This window comes from Bos mutus, chromosome 2 (genome assembly GCF_027580195.1).
Source record: "Bos mutus isolate GX-2022 chromosome 2, NWIPB_WYAK_1.1, whole genome shotgun sequence".
Lineage (NCBI taxonomy): Eukaryota > Metazoa > Chordata > Mammalia > Artiodactyla > Bovidae > Bos > Bos mutus.
The window spans coordinates 85920676-85935260 of record NC_091618.1 but is presented as its reverse complement, the minus strand read 5'-3'; the positions used below and the strand labels follow the sequence as shown (position 1 = coordinate 85935260).

At 39.2% G+C, this 14585-nt stretch overlaps 1 pseudogene; it reads right to left on the bottom strand.

The window, feature by feature from the left end:
- Window positions 1-450: 450 nt before the first annotated feature.
- Window positions 451-5620, bottom strand: LOC102266220 (mitochondrial adenyl nucleotide antiporter SLC25A23 pseudogene; annotated as a pseudogene).
- Window positions 5621-14585: the final 8965 nt, after the last annotated feature.

Genomic DNA, 14585 nt, shown 5'->3' with positions numbered 1-14585 from the left:
TGTATATATGTCAATCCCAATTTCCCAAATTATCCCAAACATCCTTTCCCCACTTAGTGTCCATGTTGTTCTCTACATCCATGTCTCTATTTCTACCTCACAAACAGGTTCATTGGTACAATTTTTTCTAGAATCTGCACATATGCGTTAATATACAATATTTGTTTTTCTCTTTCTGACATATTTTATTTTATATGACACTCTCTAGGTCTATCCACGTCTACAAATGACCCAGTTTCATTCTTTAATGGTTGAGTGATACTCTGTTGTGTGCATATGTGTGTGTGTGTGTCAGTTGTTCGGTTGTGTCACAGCCTTTTGTGACGTCATGAACTGTAGCCTGACAGGCTCCTTTGTCCATGGAATTCTCCAGGAGAGAATACTGGAGTGGGTTGCCATTTCCTTCTCCAAGGGATCTTCCTGATTCAGGGATTGAACGCGGGTCTCCTCTTAGATGGCCAGGTCGATGCCCACATAGGGGATGATGCCCAGAACCTGTTGGGCAGGTAAGCTATTGTAGAAGGCGAGGAGCCCCTCTCACTCCAGAACCGGCCACTCACAGTCCAGCAGCCTCTTTTGCTGGCCCATCAAGCAAAAGGTCAGCCGCGTCTTCAGCACCTCCATGGGGTAGATGATGGTTTGGGATGTGGCGCCAGCCAGGGAGCCGGCCACAAGGTGCTCTTGCACGTGCAGTGTCTGCTGTTGCCCCTGGATGGCTCACTTGATCTGCTCATAGGCCATGAATTTGATGTCCGACTCAGGTGCAATCTTGAGCACGTTAATCCGTTGCCACACCACAGGGAGCGCACGCCCCTCTCTTGGATCATGCTCCTTCCGGAGGCCCCCCAGGATGTTCGGCCGGTTGCTCTTGGAGGTGTGGATCTGCATGAAGACCTTGAGATGGTCCAGAGGGGCTGTGCCTCTACAGGGCATGGCACCTGCCACTGCGTCCGCCACCAGCTGCTTCCACCACTCCCCAGTCAGCTTCTCCTGCTCCAATAACTCATCCGGGATGGTCAGGCACTCGCCAATATCCAGGACCATGGAATGCTTCCAGAAATACAGCACGTCTTCTACATTCTCCAGTGAATGCAACAGGAACTGGTCACGCCACTCCTGCCAGTCAATGGGCATGGTGCTATCGCGTGTCTATGCTGTGCAGGATTTTCTCTGCTCCAGCTAAATGGAAATGCTCAGGGCTGGGAAACTCTGCTGGATCTCAGAGATGTTGAAATGGCCATCCTGATTGCGGTCCAGACTGGAACAGAAGTAGAAGGCGTTGTCCCTGCTCCTGCAGGTAGAGGATAAACTCCTCTAGGTCAAGGCCATCATCTGGGTCAGCGTCACCCTCAGGGGAGATGCCCTGTTGGCCGCTGTGGTCCTGGTGGCCCCAGCCCAGGCAGGCCAGTCCCTGGAGCAACTTGCGGATGTCCACGCGATCATGCTCATTACTGTCCAGCTCCTTGAAAAGAAGACCCCAGCCCTGACGCCTCTCCCTACCCCTCCCTACATGGCGCCTAGCCACAGAGGGGAAGGGAGGCTCAGTGGTGGCCTCAGCCGCTGCTTGACGGCTTCTCCTCCCCTCCCTCTCCTGGGGCCCTGCCAGCTTCAGCGCTGCCTGCTGGGCCCTGGCACTTGTAGAAGGCAGTGACTGTACACACACACACACACACACACACACACACACACACACACACATATCTCCTTTATCCATTCATTTGATGGACATTTAGGTTGCTTCCACTGTAAATAGTGCTTTTACAGAGGTTCCTTAAAAAGTGAAAATTGAATTATCATATGACCCATCAATCTCACTTCTGGGCGTATACCCAGAGAAAACCAAAATTTAAAAGGAGACTTTATTGAAGGAGATATTTACAGTGGTATAAGTGAAGTTAAAGAAATTCACAAAGAATGGGAACAGGAAGGGAGTAATGAGAATGAGAAACCATTGCTATCCCTGAGGTGAAGAGGCAAGGGAGGACTGGTGTTTTCAGAGCTTAGGGAAAGCTAGAGCCTCCAGAAAGAAAGGCCTGATGGAAGCTATGGCTGAAAAACAGCTTCTCAGAACTCCAGTTTAAAAATCATCTTGCTGCTGCTGCTGCTGCTAAGTCGCTTCAGTCATTTCCGACTCTGTGCAGCCCACCAGGCACCCCCGTCCCTGGGATTCTCCAGGCAAGAACACTGGAGTGGGTTGCCATTTCCTTCTCCAATACATGAAAGTAAAAAGTCAAAGTGAAGTTGCTCAATCGTGTCTGACTCTTAGCGACCCCATGGACTGCAGCCTACCAGGCTCCTCCGTCCATGGGATTTTCCAGGCAAGAGTACTGGAGTGGGGTGCCATTGCCTTCTCCAAAGATCACCTTGAGTTACTGTTAAATAGAAAGTCCTGGTTATGTCTCTCTATAATATTTAAGCCCAGATTCTTCAGTTTTAACAAGACCTCAAGTGATTCCTGTGCTATTGGGGTTCCATCCTTGGGCCATGCAAGGACATAGAGAAACTTAATCACTGCCACATCCAAGACATATAAGCAGTGAAGCATCTAGCTCCCTGGCAGCCTAGATGTTAAAGAGTCTGCCTGCAATGTGGGAGATCCAGGTGATCCAGGAGATCCTCTGGAGAAGGAAATGGCAATCCACTCCAATACTCTTGCCTGGGAAATCCTGTGTATGGAGGAGCCTGGCAAACTACAGTCCATGGGGTCACAAAGAGTCAGATTTAAGTGAGCGACTTCACTTTACTGTCGTCACTTCACTTCTGCAGTTTTAACAAGACCTCAAGTGATTTCCTGGAGAAGGCAATGGCACCCTACTCCAGTACTCTTGCTTGGAAAATCCCATGGATGGAGGAGCCTGTTAGGCTGCAGTCCATGGGGTCGATAAGAGTCGGATACAACTGAGGGACTTCACTTTCACCTTTCACTTTCATGCATTGGAGAAAGAATTGGCCACCCACTCCAGTGTTCTTGCCTGGAGAATCCCAGGGACGGGGGAGCCTGGTGGGCTGCCGTCTATGGGGTCTCACAGAGTCGGACACAACTGAAGGGACTTAGCAGTAGCAGCAAGTGATTTCCATGCTATTGGGGTTCCATTTTAGGGGCATGCTATAAGAAGCAAGGACACAGAGAAACTTAGTAACTGCCACATCCAGGGCATATAAGCAGAGAAGCATCTGAAAAAGAAGTGTTCCTTGTCCATGTGTTAATAGCGGATGAACCTTTTCCTCCTCTACCCTATGGAAACGGTATATAGGGTAGAGTTTCCTGATGTAAATTGGATTCAGAGTAGATGAGATAAAAAATCCCTTTTCTTATATAATACTATACTATAAAACTCATTTACCCAAAACTAAAATTAGATTTAGGGAAGTGAACAGAACATAAAGGAAAACATGATTTCAAATGCAGTTTTAAAACACACTGCCATGAAATAAGCATCCTGTCTTCAAAACTTACTACATTAGGTTTAGAGAAATAATGGAAATTATACAAACCAAAATACTGTAGCACCTATTTCTGGATAATAGAATACCAGAGATTGGTATTTTCCTCTTGTTTAGATTTTTTTTTTTTTTTTAACTGTTTCTATACTCAACATGTATTATAGCAAAAACAATATAAATTTTAAAAATGAACAAATATAGATATTTGATAATATTTAAATTCAAAAGTTGCTTTCTGCATATAGTTCTAAGTGACAGATACCTCTAATAGTTTGAGAAAAATATTTAAAACATGAATCATTATATTACTTACATGTGTAAAGCTTCTAGAGTATCATAGTAAAATAAACTTTTGTACCATAAATAAATCATCAAAGTTGAGATTGAAAGCTTCTATAGAGAAAATGAGTTGCTGGAGAAACAAACACAGTGCATCACTTATTACAGATGATTCTTTACCTGATCAGGCAAATGTGAGTGTCACTATGTCCATAGAATAGAGGAGAAAAAGACCATGAGCTATCACATGTACAAAAGAAAAGCTCTTTTATTTCCACCTGTGGGATTGTCCTATGATTTAACATTTGGCTCTGTTCTTCCCAATCCCTCATCCCAATAAGACAGTACTTTTTATAGCTTTAACAGTCATTTTTTTTTTTTTTTTTAAGGCTACCCACTCCAGTATTCTTGGGCTTCCCTTGTGGCCCAGCTGGTAAAGAATCTGCCTGCAAGGAGGGAGACTTGGGTTTGATCCCTGGATTTGGAGGATACTCTGGAGAAGGGAAAGGTTACCCACTCCAGTATTCTGGCCTGGAGAATTCCATGGATTGTATAGACTGTGGGGTCACAAAGAGTTGGACATGACTGAGCGATTTTCACTTTCATTTCCAGAACTTTTTTTTTTTCATATATGATATTATACATGTTTCAATGCCATTCTGTTTTGACATAGCTTCCAAGTTTCTTTAACATTTCTGAGAATTTTGATATGGTTTTTCTGTTAGTATCTACCATTCAAAGTAAAGGGATGGTGGAGGAGGGCCAAGGAAGTTACAGAAAGTTTATATATATTTATATATATATATATATATATCTCTCTCTCAAAGAAAGAGTCCACTGTATCTCCTATTTTCTTATGTGGGAAATATGCATAAGTGAGATTAAATCTGAATAAATAAAGGAGAGTCAGAAAATCATTCTTAATGTCAATATCTTCAAAGTCTTGAGAGAAAATTATTTTCTCTCAAACTTAGGATCTTATATATAGTCAAACTGGCATTAAAATAACATGGCAAAGCATTTTCCAGAAAAGTGAAGATTCAGAAAATTTCTCTGCCTAAAGCTGTGCCTGAAAGAAATTCTAAAACTGGTATTCCATCAAACTAATTAAAAAAAAGTTGAAAGATATGGAACTTAAGAAAGAAAGTTGAGAGAAAACTAGCAAAGAGTAAATACATAGCTAAGAATAATTTGTGTCATGAAAGTGAAAGTGTTAATCATTCAGTCGTGTCCAACTCTTTGCTACTCCATGGACTGTAGCCTGCCAGGCTCCTCTGTCCATGGAATTCTCCAGGCAAAAATACCTGAGTGGGGTGCCATTCCCTTCTCCAGGGGATCTTCCTGACCCAGGGCCTGAACCTAGTTCTCCTTAATTGCAGACAGATTCTTTACCATCTGAGCCACCAGGGAAGCATACAGAATTATAAAATTATTATTTCAGTAACAATATCTCTTCTCCCAGCTGTAGATACTGGAAAGGGATCTTTCCTTCCTTTCCAGTAGCACTTCCTTGGCCTCTACCTCAATTGCCTAATCACTGTGCTATGTTAATAAATACCATGGTAATAGTATAATTGGTGTATCTAAAACTAAATTAATCATTTCATAATAAATTTCATCACTCCTACTGAGTTCAATATTTTCTTCTGACTTACTCTCAAATCTTTAAGATAGCAGATGACTGCTGATTGCTTTCTATTTTGTAGTATTTCTAAGAATTTCTCCACAGGAAAGATGTGATTCCAATTATTGGTCAAAAGACATTACAACCTAAGATAGTGTGGTGTCAGGCACCCATGAAAATACATATATTTTTCTTTTCTGGTAAAGGAAACCTTAACATTTATACCTACCAGTGCTCTACTTGAGGTAACTGTAGAATGAGAGAGCCAACCATCGTATTTCTCTGTCTGACCTTCCCCAAGTTCCACTCATGTGTAGGAACCCTAGAAGTTCTAACTGTCTCTAAACTGATTATTGGGATTTCCACAGGGACATCATATTAGGAACTAGCTCCTAATTGTGGAATATAAATCTTCTCCTATTTTCCTCTGGTGGCTCATTATGATGCTGCTTCCTATTAACTAAAGGGATCACACCAGTGTCTGCCTAGGTTTCCAGTGTACTGCTTAAACTCGCAGAAGCCAAGTGAAGGCTGCCGTTGCCTAAGGCCAGAATCTTGGGTACCTTTGCCAATAACTCACATTTTCTGTAGTGTTGGTCCTAGAGAGATCACTGCCATTGCCAGCCTAGCTGCTGCAGGCATCTGTACCTCAGCCATCTGCAATTACCGTACTTGCTTTAGCCATAAGACTTCCACCAGTGGTGAGACAGTGCTCTCAGAGTCCATGAGAGTGATAGAGTAATGAGATTTATTCATTTATTCTACTCTTTCCTGAAGAGTCAGGCCTGAGTGAACAGGAGATAGGCCAGTGGAGACAGGGATGAGGCCATATTATTTCTCTATGAAGCACTCTTGGTGAACACAGTCATCTTGTTTTTTGCACCAGTTCCACTCTCTTTCCCTCCATGTCCCTATACCCATGATTCAAACAGTCCATCCAAACTGACTATAAAGAGCCCATTTGACCCAGCCTTCAGATGAGTGCAGATCTCCTTGAAATCTAAAATTATGTTCAAGCTGAATCTCTACCAAAAAAAGAAAAAGAGGGGCAAAGGACATTTAGAAAATTATTTCTGTTCTATCTGCTTTGTATTTCAGAAACTGCTCTCAAAATAAGTTCAAAAGAATTAAAAAAAAGGAAGAAACAGACGCAAATGCTAGTGATATGCTGAAAATAGTAAAAAAAAAAAAAAAAAGAAAAACAAACGAACAAAAAAACCTGATGATCATACATACATTAACTTTATAATAGTATTTACAAAATGGTAAGATACAGCAGCTACAAGGCATGCTGCCAGCGGGCTGCACAGTGCTGATTTCTGCAGTGCCCGTGAGTCTGTGCAGCAAATCTTTGGGAAAGAGAATGGTGGAGTCTAATGTTAGCAGCGGTGGAGCAGCCCCCTAGGGAAGGCCTATATAGATAACACAATAATAACTGCAGGGTGGACACCAGAGGTTACATGGCTGTTAGCTGCATTTGAGAAATCAATTAGGTAGGCCACTGAGAAGTTTAAACTGAAAAGAGAGTTATTTGATATTTTAGTAGAGAAACTCACTAGGATATATGAAGTAGAGTTTAAGAAAAATGATATTGAGGAAAAATATTATTTTAGTATGAGTATACTCACTCATATGAGTGAGTATATACATAGACTCATATACTAGGAAACAGATTGTTAGAAATTTTAGGAGGAACTGAGGCAGATGCTAAGAAAAAGATATTTATTGCTTATGTAAAAATGGCTTAAAGAATACTTTTTTAAAATAATAAAAATGATGGATCAGGAATTAGAAGATTTAGAACTGAAATCAAATTATTTTTCTTTGAGAATCAGTAGTTTTCAGAACTGCAATTCTTGAATAAAAACTTCTCTAAGTTGGATCTTGGGAGAGGTTGAAGAAGTAGTCGTAAGGATAATTGTCAAAGAGCAGCCTTTTTACTGAATAACTCGTGCTTCCTTTGAGGTTTTTTTTTTTTTTTCTTCATCTGTAAAGAAAAGAATATCTAACTTTCTGATAAGATTTTAGATTAAACAGTGTACCTAAAACCACATAGAGCTTCCCAGGTGGTGCTAGTGGTAAAGAACCCACCTGACAATGCAGGAAACTTAAAAGGTACGGGTTCGGTTCCTGGGTCGGGAAGATTCCTAGAAGGAGAGCATGGCAACCCACTCCAGTATTCTTGCCTAGAGAATCCCATGGACAGAGGATCCTGGTGTTGCTACAGCCCATTGGGTCACAAAGAGGTTGACTGAAGCGACTTAGCATGCAAAACCAAATAAAATCACCTAACACTGATTTCTATTTGAGAACATCTATGCACTAAAATGACTTCCCTCCTAGCTCAGGTGGTTTAAAAAAAAAAAAAAATCACTTGCAATGCAGGAGACCTGGGTTCAATCCCTGAGTTGTGAAGATCCCTTGGAGAAAGAAATGACTACCCACTCCAGTATTCTTGCCTGGAATATCCCATGGACAGAGAAGCTTGGCGGGCTACAGTCCATGGGGTCATAAGTGTTGGACACGATGCAACTTAGTGACTAAACCACAACCACCATGCACTAAAAATACAATGGGTTTTTATTTTTAAATTATTTTCCCAAGTTAGTATTTGAGAAGTTTCAAACCTACAGGAAAGTTGAAAGAATGGTACAATAAACTGTGCAAACTCTTCACCAAAATTCTTCAATTCTTAACATTTGCTCATATCCATATTCCTTTAACTCTATTGTGTTATAACTAAAATACCTTAGGATGCATCCATCTCCCAGAATAAGAATATTCTTCTACATACTCACACGTTAAAATACTCTAGAAATTTAAAATTGATCTTATTATCTAAAATGGATCCCATATTTAATTTTCCCCATCACAATAATAATATCCTTTGTAACTTTTTTTAATTGTTTCTTTGTATTTTCAGTTTTTTACTTTGTTTTTATTCCAAAAAGCAATCAAGGATCATACACAGCATTTATTGATTCCCAGCATTTTCCAATGGGATTGCTATATGGCACTAGTGGTAAAGAATCCACCTGCCAATGCAATAGACATGGGTTCGATCCCTAGTTTGGGAAGATCCCCTGGAGGAGTAAATGGCAGCCCACTCCAGGAAGCTTGCCTGGAAAATTCCACAGACAGAGGACCTTGGCAGGCTACAGTCCCTAGGGTCACAAAGAGACATGACTGAGCACAGAGTATATAAATAATAATTTCATTTCCAAATTAATAACACTGATTTTTTAAGTCTCTAAGCCCACTTTCTCTCAATTTGGATTATCTGAGTGTTTCCTCATGATTAGATTCTAGTTACAAATAGGAATTTTGGATTTTGGTTGGATAATGCATTCTTAGATATTGTGTACTTCTCAGTCCTTCAACCATGGAGAGAAATATGTTTGTCCCATTATCAGGGAGACTGAATGATTTCAGGTGATGCTAGATTTCTCAATTATAAAGTTATTTTTGTTAAGGCAAGTTCATGTGCCAGATGCACAGAGAGACTAAACAAACTGAAATACTGACGTTTGGAGCAGAGAAAGTTAATTGCAGGCCATGCAAGGAAATGGGTGACTCTTGCCCTAAAAAGTCATGAACTCCCCAAAGGGTTTCAGCAAAGTCCTTTTTTTTTTTGGCTGCACTGGGTCTTTGTTGCTATGCAGGAGCTTTCTCTAGGTGCGGGGTGCAGGCTTCCCATCGTGGTAGTTTCTCACGTTGCCCAGCAAGGGCTCTAGGGCATGTGGGCTTCAGTCGTTGCAGCTCCTGAACTCTGGAGCACAGAATTAGTAGTTGTGGCTGACAGGCTTTGTTATTCCGCCGCATGTAGAATCTTCCTGAACCAAAGCCTGAACAGATTTCCCCTGCGTGGCACTTTTAGAAGTCAGGTGAGGGGAGGTGGGTCACAGGGTCTATGATCAGCTTGTGCACAATTCTCTGATTGGCTGGTGGTGAGGTCGCAGTGAGGTGTCACAGGGGTTAGCATTCTCAGTCCTTAGGCTCCAGGAAGACTGGGGCTATGTATTCAGGGTCATCAAGTCATTAACATCTTCCAGTGGGGCCGGGAGTTCAAGGCTGCAAAACAACTCAAGAAATTTGCATCACATACTATAATCTGGGTACTTCAGAGAGGAGCTAAAGCAGAGAATGTGGGGAAGGCCTGTCCTGGGAAGACCCCCTTAAGGTCCTTCTCGGTTACACCTTTGCCTTTTCTAAGTATTAAGCAATATATGGCTATGATAATATGTTTTTCATAAAAAGGGTATTGCAAAACTCTTTAAAAGACAATTTTTAAAAATACTCAAAACATGAAGCAAGTCAGTTTAAATATTATCTCTTACTTTCATTGCCATCCTCCCAGCTGAATAAATGTAATCTTTTCAGCCCTAATCTCTACTAGGGAACACTATAAATGCCAAGGTAGTCTCTTGCATAGAGATACTAGAAATTGGAATGAGAGTATTTTCTGTATCTAGGAGGTGAAATCTTGTTTAAAATTTATCTTTCTAAACAAATACATTTGTGAGTTCTTGAATATTTATTTTCAGAAATGATTCAAAGTGTTGGTGCTGGAGGTGAGTGAAGCTGGCAGCTGCAGCTCTATTTCAAGGTCCTTTGGGATGGGTAATGCTGTGGTCATGACTTAGAAACACAACTTTCCCAGCCCCACTTCCTTCAATTACATGAAACTGGAGCCTGTTTTATATCTCTTTGACTGACTGAAAGTCCCACTAATGTCAACACCATACCCCCAATCCACACACATGATCCTTAGAAAATAATAAGACAATCCACATCTTTCTGCTGAACCTCAATTTTTTTTTTTTTTTTTTCCTGCTGGCTGATGGCAATAGCCTGTAACTCTAATTCAATCCTTTTTCTTAAAAAAAAAAAAAATCCCCACTAAATGCTGCCTGTTATTGGTAATTTACCAAATGTTTCCATCTCTCTTTTCTTCCTTTTCCTTCCTACTCTATCAATGACTCAAATGCACATCTAAAAGTAAATTAAATGTATATTCCATATATATTTTAAATTATAGAATATTCCTCACTTAGTGTATTATATTATAAAGCTAATTTAAATATATGAATATCAAAACTGGAGAAATTAATGTCAATAGTTTTCAAAGTTTTTTATTGAAATGTAATTGACATACAGCACTGTATTGGTTTCAGGTATGCAATATGATTTGCTATTTGTATATATAGTAAAATGATAAGCACAGTAAGACCAGTTAACATTCGTATCCAACACCCTACATAGTTACAACTTTTCCCTGTGATGAGAAATTTTAAGATCTACTTTCTTAGCAGTATTAATAACTATAGTCACCATGTTGTACATTGTTATTTGATCATCTTCACACATTTTTCCTACTCATTCTCTCCCTTTCTTTGTTGATCTCATATCACTTTAATGGATTTAAATGGATTTACCTTGTTTCTTTTGAGATAAAAATAGGCATGGGTCTTAAATATGGGCTTCAGTTTCCAACAGGCTAGGATCCTACCTACTCCATCCAGCCTTATCTTTTACTGTCTGTCTCATACACCTACCCTTCTTCCAGTTTCTTGAATAGGTGTTGCTCTCTCCTACTACAGGGATTTTACACATGTTATTTTATCTTCTGGAATATATCTTATTTTCTTCTGCTTCCTATTCTCATCTGGATAAATAGACTCTAAAGTTCTTGTTATAGATGTTTTTAATGGTTAAATACCCAAGATTTTAGTTAATTAATTAACTAATGGAGACATTAGTAAGATACTGTAACTAGTTCAAAAGAGATTTCAAAGAACACACCAAACACACATGTATATATACACACCTACGTGCTGCATGTACTAGTTGTCTCAGTCTTCTCCTACTCTTTGAGACTCCATGAACTGTAGCCAAGGCTTCCTTGGTAGCTCAGCTGATAAAGAATCCAAGTGCAATGCAGGACACCCTGGTTTGCTTCCTGAGTGGGAAGTTCCCTTGGAGAAGGGATAGGCTACACACTCTAGTATTCTTGGGCTTCCCTTGGTGGCTCAGATGGTAAAGAATCCGCCTGCAATGTGGGAGACCTGGGTTCGATCCCTGGGTAGAGAAGATTCCTGGAGGAGGGCACGGCAACCCACTCCAGTATTCTTGCCTGGAGAATCCCTATGGACAGAGGAGCCTGGCAGGCTGCAGTCCATGGGGTCACAAAGAGTCAGACATGACTGAGTAACTAAGCTCAGCACAACATAGTGAACTGTAACCCAGATATGGAACATGCCTCTCTTAAGTCTCCTGCATTGGTAGGCAGTTTCTTTACCACTAGTGCTACCTGGGAAACCCATACTTACCTCTACATGTGTGTGTTTGAGTGTGTGTTGTGTTGTGAGTGTTGTGTGTTTAGCTGTTTGCACATGTGTATTTATGGAGAGAGGCAGGCAATGAAGAATGCTGAGATGAGTTTATAAAATTAGGTAAAGGTGATCAGTATCCACAGGGCAACAATCAGTTGTATTCTACTGGATGAAATATGTTTGTATTTCTATGGACAAGAACCATTTGCATTATAATATGTGTTCTACAACTTATTAAACTGTGAAATGGCTCAAATATAATGAAAAGTGTAGATAATCTAGAGTGGTGCTCTGGTCATGACTTCCAGTGATCTTTTATGCCTCTTTCCAAGTCTCACCATTTTCCTCAATCAACTCCTCCATCATGATCATAAAATCTCAAAGCTTACTTCTCCTAGTAATAACATTCAGATATTGAGATTACTGAAGTCATAAAGTAAATTCTCTTTGAAAGTTTTCATAAGGGATCTTAGATCAGATTTTTGAAAGCCTGTATAATTTACTCTCCCAAGGGAATAATACTAAGTCTAAGAAACTCCACCAGATTTCTCTAGCCATACATGTAAATTTTGATGAATGCCTCCCTTTGCTATGTCAGCAAATTTACTAATTTTCATGTCCTACATGACTTTCTTAATTCCTGTAAGGCTGGGACCTGGTAAGCCAGGTACCAGGCCAATTTTCCTAACGTCTTATTTGACATTGACTCCAGACATAAACGATTTTTTTTTTCTTAAAAAGTACCTATCCTACTTGAGTTAATCAACATAATTAAAGTCCCTTGGACTGCAAGGAGATCCAATCAGTCCACCCTAAATGAAATCAGTCCTGAATATTCATTGGAAGGACTGATGCTGAAGCTGAAACTCCAATACTTTGGCCACCTGATGTGAAGAGCTGACTCATTTGAAAAGACCCTGATGCTGGGAAAGATTGAAGGTGGGAGGAGAAGGGGATGACAGAGGATGAGATGGTTGGATGGCATCACCAACTCGATGGACATGAGTTTGAGTAAGCTCTGGGAGTTGGTGATGGACAGGGAAGCCTGGTGTGCTGCAGTCCATGGGGTCACAAGAATCAGACATGACTGAGCAACTGAACTGAACTAAATTGTCAAATACAATACTCCAGATAAGGTCTTGGTTATGCAATTGATTCCCCAAATTGTGTCATGATAAATCATGATAAATGGAAGACAGATTCTTATTGATCCCCAATAAATATTTGCCAAAGTAATAAAAAGTAAGAAGATTTAGTAAGAGATTCTAGGAATTAGAATCAGACATGATTTTTAAATATTTTATTGTAGTTTTAAAAAACATAATTATGCATTCAAGTTAAGTAGAAAGAGAAAATACAGCTTTTTAAATCCAGATAAATATGACAATGAAACCATATCAACCACATTCAGACAAATAATCATAATCAAATGTCCCTCATCAGCTCATTCAGTCCTATCTAATTGAGTCTTCACTTATTGGATCTTTGGTTAAGAGTCTGTTTTCATAAAGCCCTTTGGCTTTTGGACTAAAATGAGTTCTGAAAGTCTGTCTCAGTCCACTAGTACAGTATGGAAGTTTTATAGCTGATGTGAGTTCAGAAGCTTGTATTTGAGAGTTTAAAGTATCAAAAGTTCAAAGTACCTGGAACAGTAATTTCCCACAGGCTTTGAGACTGTCCTTGGTTGAAGATTATATTAAAGCCCTCTGGTAAACTCTAAATTAAAGTTTAGGTAAACTCTAAATTAAAATAAAATCTCATTTTAAATGATAGATTTAATGGCTGTGATTTATTTAATAATATAACCCAAAATATCAATATGGAAAAGATCACATTTCTCTTTCGAGGTAGAGAATAATTTAGAAGAATTTTGATGAGTGTTTCTGCAGGTAAAACATAGTATGGTCAGCAATAGCATTGATACATCTCCAGGGAATTCCTATGGTGGCATACAAATTCTGAAATATGTGCATTAATTTATCTACACACATTTAACAAAGGAAGATCTTGTTTCTCCTAATTGGACAGATTTTCCCATATAATAATTTACAATACTAGCATAGTAAAGAAATCTAATTCTATCTAGCATTTCTCTGGGAAATTTCAAAGTTCGTTTTACATATTAAAGTTATGCTGAGACTTTCCTTTTATTCCTTTAACATATTTGAAATTTGATATTGAGAAGACAAACTCAAAATATTTATCAGAAGAAAGAATTTGACACTTATTAAGAAAGGATCATCCATGCCTAAAGATGCCTATTTAAGCACAGTGAGAAGAAAGCATTTAACAATACACGTGGAAGGTAATGTAAGTATAAAGAACCCTAGGTCTTTCATATGTAAGAAAAAATTTTTTTTCTTTTTTCTTTAATATCAAAGCATAATTAATTCAACATGAAGCATAAGAAAAGTGTTTGGTAAAACATGAAATCTCTGCTGAGGAAATCAGGTGAAGCAGGTAAAAAAATAATATTTCACAAAGTAGTCAAAGGCATTAGTCAGTAAACCTAGAAAGTAATTCTAATGAGATTAAGTGAAATTTGACAGACTTTTATTTAACACCTTTCCTCACTTTACAGACTTAGGTATTATATTCCACTGCAAATAAAATTTGCTTCCCAAGCTTTCTCTTTCATTAGTCTTTTTCATAGTGTAAAACTAACTGACTTTTTATTTGAGGACAGTGGTTCTCGCTTGGGTCTGAGAGTTCAAAAGTATTTTCAAAATAGTATCACGATGTTTTATGTTAACAGACAATGTGTTAATCATTGTTATCATAATTCAATAAATACAAATGTTAATTTTCCATTTTAACATCCAATTAGTTAAATATTGAAAATTATAATTCCCATAAACAAAAGCTATTTGGCATCCTTAGAGAATTTTAATAATTTTGGTCCAGAG